Source organism: Jaculus jaculus, chromosome 10 (assembly GCF_020740685.1).
Source record: "Jaculus jaculus isolate mJacJac1 chromosome 10, mJacJac1.mat.Y.cur, whole genome shotgun sequence".
NCBI classification, from domain to species: Eukaryota; Metazoa; Chordata; class Mammalia; order Rodentia; family Dipodidae; genus Jaculus; species Jaculus jaculus.
Window position 1 is genome coordinate 53,507,558 of NC_059111.1, and position 10,527 is coordinate 53,518,084.

General features: G+C 37.5%; 1 pseudogene; it reads right to left on the bottom strand.

Moving 5' to 3' along the window:
- Window positions 1-530: 530 nt before the first annotated feature.
- On the bottom strand, window positions 531-1,042 carry LOC101598297 (annotated as a pseudogene).
- Between the last annotated feature and the right edge of the window lie 9,485 nt (window positions 1,043-10,527).

Sequence of the window (10,527 nt, forward strand, 5' to 3'; positions counted from 1 at the left end):
ATACGTGAGAGCCAGAAGAGAACCTGGATTTCCCTGACCTGATTGCTGAGTTTCTGCAGTCACAGAAAACAGCACATGAGACAGATACATCAGAGGGAGGCAAGCGAAAAGCCGATTCTGATTCTGAAGATAAGGGAGAGGAGAACAAACCAAAGAAGGAAAAGGAAGAGTCAAAAAAGCCACAAGGCTTTGCCGGAGGTTTGGAGCCAGAGCAGATTATTGGAGCTACAGACTCCAGTGGAGAGCTCATGCTCCTGATGAAAAACTCTGATGAGGCTGACTTGGCCAAGTGCTTTAAAGCTGTTCCAGCTGTGTAGTTTGTACGCCCGTCCCAGTGGAGGGAAAGGGTGTTTCAAGGCAACCCATTCTGCACTTTGCTGAGAAAGGCAAAGGGCCTTCTATGAAGGACAAAACCTGCAGAACTGGGTGTGTGGGAGAGCAAAAAAGATACTGTTGATCTTCAGAGAGCATCTCCACAACCCACAGCCTTCTTCCCAATAGTGTCAACTGCATTTTTTTTTTTTTTGGCATGGCTCTTTTCAGTTTATTGCATGAAGTTACACTAGTCCAAGTTAAAAGCGGACCCCAAATGGTTACATTATACAAGCTGTGAGGTTTTTAAACTTGTGACAAGGGACAGAAGGGACATTCTCCTCATTGCAAGGAAATCCTCACTTATACTTCAGAGAGCCACAAGCACTTAAAACCCATGAACCTTCAGCTGATCATCCTTAGCCAGTCCAATCTCTATTAGGAACTGGCATATGTTCTTGCGCTGGTCACCCTATAGCTGAATCACTTCTCCATATTCTGGATGTTCAATTACAGTACCATTGCAGGCAAATTTCTTCTTGAACGCCTTCACTAGTTTCTTTTTATCGTAATCATCAGCGATCCCTTGGACAGTACTCAGGGTCTTCCTGCCGTTCCTCTATTGAATTCTTGTATGGATATAATCCTCAGTGCTGGCAGGAAGCAGGTCATCACTCTTACTTGCATCAGCAAAGGGGTCGAAAGAGTGGAGGTTTTGGATAGCAGACATACCATACCATTCCTTTTCCTCAGTGGAAATGGCCTGCAGAAGGCGGCTGTGGGAGAAGGCGGGCAGGGGGGACGGAGCATCGGGAAGCGAGGGGGTTCCAGGGGGAGGCAGCTGAGTCCTCGGCGGCGGCTCACTGACTGCATTTTTATAGAGTAGCATGTGTGTAGTTTTTGGCTATTACTGGTGTATTAATGGAGGGGGGAAGGGATGGGATAGGGAAGAGATGGACACTATGATTGTGCTTAAAATTAGGGGCCTGACTGGGGAAATGGTGAAGCAATGGAAAGAACATCTAACTGAAAATTTAGTTTTAGGTTCTGAATATTTACCTTTTCACCTTTCCACAAGAAAGGTGGACTGTGGGAGACTGCTTCAAACCTGTGATGTTTCCTTCCTGAGCATCATGTTGCCCACGAAGGAGAAAGCCAGTTCCTGCATTAACCAAAGCTGATGTTTTAAAAATGGAAAATGAAGCAAGAAAAGCCTTTTAATTGGAGAGTATATTCAGGCAGATCATTTTGCCTCAGAGGTGCTAATATTGAAGTTATGAGGGGAAAACAAAAAGACCCTTCATTTCGAATCATGGAGTTATAAATAGCAGTTTTTAAACCACTGGCTGAAGCATTGTGGGAAGGGCAGAGGGTGGCACAGGGGATAGGAAAACACTTGGAGCCTGTTGTTTCAATTTTGAACTCTGAAACTTAGTGGCAGGGTTCAGTAACTAACAGCACAAATTTCATTGAGTCAATTCAAGGGTTGAATACTTCAAAAAGCCCTGGTCTCAGGAGAAAAATAGTTTTCATATTGGTGTATAGATTGATTTGAAAACACAAAATAAAACCTTCAGATTAACATAGCCAAAATGCTCTGTCTTGAATCATAAGACCCATCAATTATTGATATTGTCTAGACCTACGTCTAAAGCTACATTGTTAAATTATTTTAGGCATGTGTTACATGTCTGAAATTTTTTAAAAATGTAAACTTCATACCATACTGTCAGTTTTTGTCTTAATAAACTATAGATTTATAAAAATATTGTCATACACACAATTATTATCAAGGATCAAGAATCTGAATTTTCTCCTGTTACTGGTATCTAATGTTATATTATTGCCATCAGAAAAGATACTGAGTATGATCTCAAATCTAAATTAGATGGAATTTTGTTTTATCTCCTAGTATGTGTTCTACTCTGGAGAAGGTTACATCTGAAAGTGGAGAAAATACGTTCTACAGTTATTGGTTGAGATTTTCTTTCATATATCTATTAGGTCCATTTTATCTACAGTGTGAATGCATTCAAATTCCCCTTATTAATTACTATTTTGGTTGATTTATCTATTACTTGTAGTGCTCAGTTGAAGTTATATAGTTCAAATGTGTGATCATTTAATCTTTCCCTTCAGATTTATTGATATTTGTAGTACATAATTAGACATTTATATTGTATGCGTATATTCATACAATTGTTTATTTTCTTGCTAAAGAGAGCCTATGACCATTAAATAATAATCTTTCTTTTGTGACTTTTGATTTTGTTCAATATTTAAGCTTGTATAGGTATAGCTTATACTTATATAAATATTTTAAAATTATTTATTTATTTGCAAACAGAGAGATAGAGAGAAGAGAGGAAGGCAGACAAAATGGGCATACCAAGGCCTCTGTCCACTGCATAAGAACTCTAAAAGCATGTGCCTCTTTGTGCATCTGGCTTATGTGGGTACTGGCAAATTGAACATTGGTCCTTAGGCTTCATAGACAAGTGCCTTAAACACTAAGCTATCAATCCAGCCCTCTATTTATACTTTTAAGTTTTCTTTTGCTTCCATTTATATGTAATGTCTATTATGTATGCACTTTAAATCAATGTTTGTCTATATAGGTAATCAAGTCTCCAGACAGTAGGTAGTTAGGATTGGCTATATTGTAGTGTATTTATCGCCTCTCTTCTAATGAAGTATATTTACATGCATGGCACTATTAAATACAAAAGATCCAGCATTTATCTAAATCTTTTCCTAGATGTTTTGTAGAGTCTTTATTTTTCTCCATTCTTCTTATCTTCCTTTGTAACTAAGAGATTTTCTCTAGTGTTATATTTTATTCCTAGACTCTCATATTTTGTGCACAAACTATGGCTTTGTATTTCCTGCGAGGCTCAAAATAGTTATAGATATAAAAGATTAGTGTAAAATGCTGACAGATTTTCACAAAAGTTATCTATTACTACATAAAAGTATCCTCTCTCACATTTTAATTTTAATAGTAAAATTTATGTATGCTTTACCACATTCAATATCTCTTAACAAAAATTTGAAGCTATTTTGTTATTTATCTTTATGCTTCCTACTAGAAATACAAGTGATTTGTACATCATCATCACTGTATTCTGAATTTGACTGGTTGATTACTTTTTCCAGTGAGTTTCATATCTACAGGTTTTCCACATTACTCATTTAATATTAGCCTTTCATGCAGATCAAAGAACTCCTATTACCATTTCTTGCAAGGCAGGTCTGGAAATAATAGATTTCCTTTGCTTATGGGTGTGTGTGCAAAAGTCTTGATGTTGTTTTTCATTCCCAAGGGCAGGTTTTTTTTTTTTGGGGGGGGGGTTCAGTAGTCCTGGTCAACAGTTTTTTAATCCTTCAGAACACTGAGTATCTCATCCTCCTGTCTTCTGATCTGTTAGGCTTCTGAGAAGTCTGTTTCTTGCCATATTAGAATACCATTATAGTATTTACTTCTCTTCATGATTTTGTTTGATCCTCTATTTATCTCTCTCAATTTTTTATAATATACCTTGAGGTAGATATAATGTATTAAAACTTATTTGGGGACTTCATCATCCCTGAACCGTCATTTATAGTGGTGTCAAACACAACTTGTCTTTTATTCCCCAGTATTTCTTTTAAAAAGCTATAGTCTCTTTCTTCTTAGAATTTGAAATTATGTTTGTTGTTCTATGAATTTAATATGCTTTATTCTTTCTGTTTTCTCCTCTAAGTATATGTTCTTAAATAATCTGCTTTCAATTTCATAGATTATTTTATCTTTTTAATGATTTATGTTGATGTTATGGCTTGCCTATTTTTTATTGTATTTGTAAACTCTAACTTTGATACTACTTAAAAATTCAGTCTTGGTCAAAGTTATCATTCTGGTCCCTTATTTTTCTCTTATTTATTTGAACTATTGCTTTGTATTTTGGTTCAGTGAGCTTTCAATTTTATATTTTAGTTATTTGCAAGAAGAGAGAAGAGAATATGAGAATGGGCAAGGTAGGGCCTCTAGCCACTACAAATGAACTCCAGATACATATACCTTGTGGATGCTATGGAATTGAACATGAGTTGCTAGGCTTTGTAGTCAAGTGCCTTACCAACTGAGCCATCTCTCTTGCCTCCAGTGTGCTTTCTTAACCATGTTCCTTTTGATTCTTTCTATATTTTCAAACCTACATTTGTTAGGAGTCAGTTCTTATAATCTTATTTTGTCCATTTTACTGACAATGCTCTCTTATTAACTTTTGGTCTTTGTGACCATGGGTCCATGATCACTATTCTTGAAGAAGTAGGAACTTACTGTAGTATGCACATACTGGCAGCAGCAGAATGACAAATGGTGCCCCTAATGGCTTGGAATGTGCCAGGATGCTGGAGTAGATGTAGCCAACAAACATAGGTCATGCCAGGGTCCATAAAGTGATGTGATGCTGAGACCTGTCCAGAGCTTGATATCATCCACTGGTTCTGGGTCTGATGTGGGAAAGAGATCAAGACTCTCATGCAAGTTTATGTCTGGGGCTATATAGTCTAGCTCAGTTCGAATGTACTTGCCTACAATCTGGGGCCATGAAAAACTGCTTATTTATAGTCCCAGTGTTGAGGCTCAAGCCAAAGTCATGTGCTCACTTCTGTCCCTTTTCTCTAAGCAGATGGTATCTTTCTACTATTGCCTGGTGTTTGGAACAAGATGGTTTGTGTAATGTAATACTGCCCTTCTACCTTCTTTGCTGTATCTTTTCCCTGGTTTTCAATAATTAGCTATTGCAATCTCCTTTCTGGAACTGTTATGTCTTGTAAAGATTGTTATGTATATATTATTTGTTGTTTATGTGAAAACATTATTGCTAAAAGTCTTTTTTCAGTCATCCTTAACCTTTCAATTTTATATTTTATTAGTGACAATTTGTTATTTAAATTTTTGAAAGGAAAGATATAATTAAATATTGTAAGGCAAGTAATTAAAGCTTTAAAGTCATTAACATATTTAAGTATATAAATTTGCTAAAAGCTTCATTTTGTTTAATTTTTTTATGAAATATTGTTTTCTATATTGTGACACCTAACTTCTCTATGGAAGTGTTACTTTCATGTGAATTGAAGTAAGAGTCATCAAAAGAGGCCAGAAATCTAGAAAGTGGCAAAAGGAAGGGGAAGAGCCCTAAGGGTAGAATATAATAGATATGTAAGTAGAGGGGCAAAATAAGATGGGTGAGAAGGTACATGGGGTATTGTGGGAGGGGTGGCAGAGACTAGAAGGGTCAAGGGTATGCAGCAAGGTTTAATTAAAGTTGAAGATGTTGTAAATAAGCCATATAGAAACTTACTTCTTCACTAGGTAACTTTGCTCCATCAATACTTCCTGAAAGTGCCCTAAAGATTCTCCTAAGAGACTTATCTCTTACTTGATTGTTAACTTGAAGATGACAATAGAATTTAACTGTCACAGTATGTGACACAGTATGTGGAAGAAAATGAAATATATGAATCATAAATTTTGAAGTTGATTTTTATAATGGAGTGTCTTGCTTGCTAATTTCAGAGCTATGAGTCTGTAGAAAATCCTGTGTGTGGAAATATATATTATTTACAGATCTCCTGATCAACATCATGCTTATATTTAATGTAAATTCAATTTATAAACTATGTGAACCAAGTCAAGTTTATTGTCCTAGATTTTTGTTGTGGTACTAGAACTAACATCCAGGGCTTCATACATGATAGGTATATATTCTACATTCCCAGGTTAATTTCCTTTTTAAAATACACTTTTCAGGTTTGAAAATATCTTCTTGGAATTTCAGCTACAGGGTAAATAAAATTCTAATGATAAACTTCAAGCTGTTTTAGTTTCTTGACAGATTGTGTAGGAAAACACTGTTCTTAGTAGTATTCATGCCCTGGCATCCAATTATGCTTCTATTCCATAGATAAATTGGTATGTATTATAGAATAAATGTTAGATATTTTTAAGAACAAGGATCAATTAAAAGACACTTGACTAGTCCCAGTAAGGTGAAAAATTTGAGTTGATATATTTCATCTCAGGAGGGGATATCCAAGTCAGCTGATGATCATTATAATTCTCTGGTAGAACAGATTCCAGCAAAAAAGAAATACTAATCAAGCCTGGTGGTTCAGGCATCTTATCCAAGCTTCTCAGAAGGCTGAGGCACAATAAGCATAAGTTCAATATCTGTGTGGGCAATAATTCAAGACCAGCCCAAACAAATTAGTAAGACCTTGTATCAAAAGTAATTTTAATCAATGAAAACAAAATAAAATTACGGATAGAGCACAGTCATCCCTAGTACTGACAAAAAATGTTCAAAATTAAACATAAAAATTATGCACAAATTCTTCCTTAATAAGTATCACAATGAAAGCATCCTTTAAAGTCTGGCTCCAAACTGCACAAGGGGAATGGTCCAAGATGGAACCAGACAAGTTCAGTGGAGGTGAGATGAGAGAAAGAAAAAAAAAAAAACCCTCCTGGTACTCATGCATATAGGAAAAGGGAATACACAAAGTAACTGGGAGGTACAGGCATAATAATCACCACACCTAAAGAAACTGACTATAGAGTTACCAACAGGCCCAGTTATTCCCTTACTGAGCATGTACCTAAAAGCTCCACACCTCATCTCAGAGAGATTTATTCAACCATGTTTATAGCTGCTCACTTCATAATAGCCAAGAGCTGGAATCAACCCAGGTGTCCATCACTAGGCGAATGGATAATTAAGGCAGAATTACACAGCAGTAAGGAAAATGACACAATGAAATTTGGATAAAAATGGTAGAGTCTTGAACAGCTTATTCCCAGTGAACTCACCCAATCACAGAAAGATAATCACTGCATATTCTTACTCATCTACAGCACCCAAGCTGAATCTACCCAAGATGCCAACATACCTACCAAGCATCTCCTGGACCAGACAATATGGAGGGTGAGGGGTGAGAGTAAGGAAGGGAAGGGGGCACACAAAACTGGACACAAAAGGCAATGGTACCATAAAACTCAACATTGTAAAAGACAGATCAAATGGCTGAGCCTCCACCAGGCCCTTAGAGGGAACACTGGATTCACAAGACCCAGGAGAGGGTACGACAAAAGTTGTCCATTGTCTTCTCCTATTTCTGTTTCTCTCTCTCTCTCATCTCTCAATCTCTTTTGTATCACTTATCCAATATCCAGTTCTTCCTTCTCCTTGTGGCCGCTGACCTGTAACTCCCAGTACCAGCAGGTGATAATCATCCACAATGAGCTTTTGAACACAGAGACCTATAAGGTTTCCCAAAGGAGACAGATTTGTGTCAGAGTGCTTGAGGACCCAACATAGGTTAGTGATAAGACCCTACTGCTGAAGACACCATACACTATTGATATATAACATGGAGTGACATGGCTGGAAGCTGGAAGAGAGTCAGTCCCCAGACAGCATGTCTAGTGCCAGAAGATGCTACATGAGAGACTGGCGGATAAATACAAATATCTGCCCAAGCAACATATGGTCTAACTTATTTAGCGGCAGGAAACCTGACATGATGCTCATACAAGTGCAATAGTGGTGCATAGCCATGGTGGGAAAACAACTGCTCTCAATTTGGCTAACTGATCTGCTCAGTGGAAGAGAACCCATAGCTGGAGCTAGGAAACAAGTCAGAACCATCTCCAAAAGTGAACCCCTTCTCCACTAAACTCTCTCCAAAAACCAATGGTTATCACATTTACTTGGTGCTTACTTTACTCTTTTTTTTTTTTTTTAGAGGTTTCAGTTTATACTAATAGGGTGTGAGGGAACAGAAATAGCTTATCTCATGGCACACATGAAACAGAGAGGGGAAATAAGGGGAAGAGAGAAAAAATGAATATGCCCATATTTCTTTGCTTTCTCCTTTCCCCCTTTTATTTTGCCTAGATCCCTAGTTTATAAGATGGTATTACTACATTCTGTTCTTATCTTCCCCTTTTAGGTAAGTATCTCTAAAAACACCCTGAGAGACTTATCTTGAGGTGTGCTTTACTGATCTAATGCTTCTCAATCCAATCAGGTTGACATTTGAGATTACCCATAACAAGAAGTTGGGAAAGGGTTGAGTTGACATCCTTGAGGATGATCTCCATGTTTCTGACAAATAGTTGTGTCAGTGGTTGTAACAGGCAGCTTCAGGTTCGCTGAGATGAACTTCCAGACCAGGCACAGTTATGGAAGAAGGGATACATTGAAGTTTACAGATCCAGAGGAAGTTCCATAATGGCAGAAGAAGCTGACCTGCCTTCACAGACCAAGCAGAGAGAGAAGCACAAGCCTAAAAACCTAAAGCCACACAGCACAGCACAGCACACTTCAGGAACTCCAGCTAGGCACACTTTGCACACCTTTAGGTTGAAATCTCAAACTCACTACCACACCCTAAGTATGACACTGCCTCCAGCCTGGTGGCTGCATATGCAAACTACAAAATAATAAAACACTGAATATATTGGGGGGCCATCTATTCAAACCACCACAGTTGTGATGTGATCCTACAGTGGCACACACAGGGGAAGAGCAGGAATGAGGGTTCTGACATTTTAGATCTTCATTGAATTTGAGTTGCCATTACTAGAAGACACATTATTTAATACAATGAGAAAAATACCTTTGCAGACTGCAGTTGGTCATGGGAGCCTCTTTTTGTTTTGAAATACCTATTTTCTTGGTATTGGTGGTTTCTTCATTGGCATCACTTAGCATGTAAAATGTTCTTTTGCATGTATCTCAGTAACAAAACAAAACTTTTCATCTACTGATGACTCTTCTCATATCCCATATGTTACTTTATTACTACTTTTCAAGAAGACATGGAATTGGGGTTACTAGTAGCAGTAATCAATATATGACTTGCTAATCTCAATTTGTATATCTTTGTACTTAGTAACTTTTTCATTGACAATTTATAGAGGTTTTTTTTTTTTTTTTTTTTTTTTTTTTTTTTTTTTTTTGAGGCAGGATTTCACTCTAGCCTTGGCCAATCTAGAACTTACTCTGTAGCCCAGGCTGGGCTTAAAGTCACAGATATCCTCTTATCCCAGTCCCCCAAAGTGCTGAGATAATGATATAAACCACTATGCCTGATATATGTAAACATATATAATTTTTTGTTTTGGGATTTTTAAAATTTAATTTAATTTTTATTTATTTATTGGAAAGCAAAAGAGAGAGAGAGAGAGAGGGAGGTAGAGACAGAGAATGGGCACATCAGGGGCTCCAGCCACTGTAAATGAACTCCAGACGCGTGCGCCCCCTTGTGTATCTGGCTAACGTGTGTCCTGGGGAATTGAGCCTCGAACCGGGGTCCTTAGGCTTCACAGGCAAGTGCTTAACCACTAAGCCATCTCTCCAGCCCTGTTTTGGTTTATTTATTTATTTATTTATTTATTTAATTTTTAAATTTTTATTAGCATTTTCCATGATTATAAAAAAAAATGCCATGGTAATCCCTCCCTCCCCACCCCCACACTTTCCCCTTTGAAATTCCAATCTCCATCATATTACCTCCCCAGCACAATCATTGTACTTACATATATACAATATCAACATATTAAGTACCCTCCTCCCTTCCTTTCTTTTCCCTTTATGTCTCCTTTTTAACTTACTGGCTTCTGCTACTAAGTATTTTCATTCTCACACTGAAGCCCAATGATCTGTAGCTAGTATCCACATATGAGATAGAATATGTGGCACTTGGCTTTCTGGGCCTGGGTTACCTCACTTAGAATAATCCTTTCCAGGTCCAACCATTTTTCTGCAAATTTCATAACTTCATTTTTCTTTACTGCTAAGTAAAACTCCATTGTATAAATGTGCCACATCTTCATTATCCACTCATCAGTTGAGGGACATTTAGGCTGGTTCCATTTCCCAGCTATTATAAATTGAGCAGCAATAAACATAGTTGAGCACTATTTCTAAGGAAATGAGATGAGTCCTTTGGATATATGCCTAGAAGTGCTATAGCTGGGTCATATGGTAGATCAATCTTTAGCTGTTTTAGGAACCTCCACACTGATTTTCACAATGGCTGGACCAGATTGCATTCCCACCAGCAGTGTAGAAGGGTTCCTCTTTTTCCACATCCCCACCAACATTTATGATCATTTGTTTTCATGATGGTGCGCAATCTGACAGGAGTGAGATGGAATCTCAA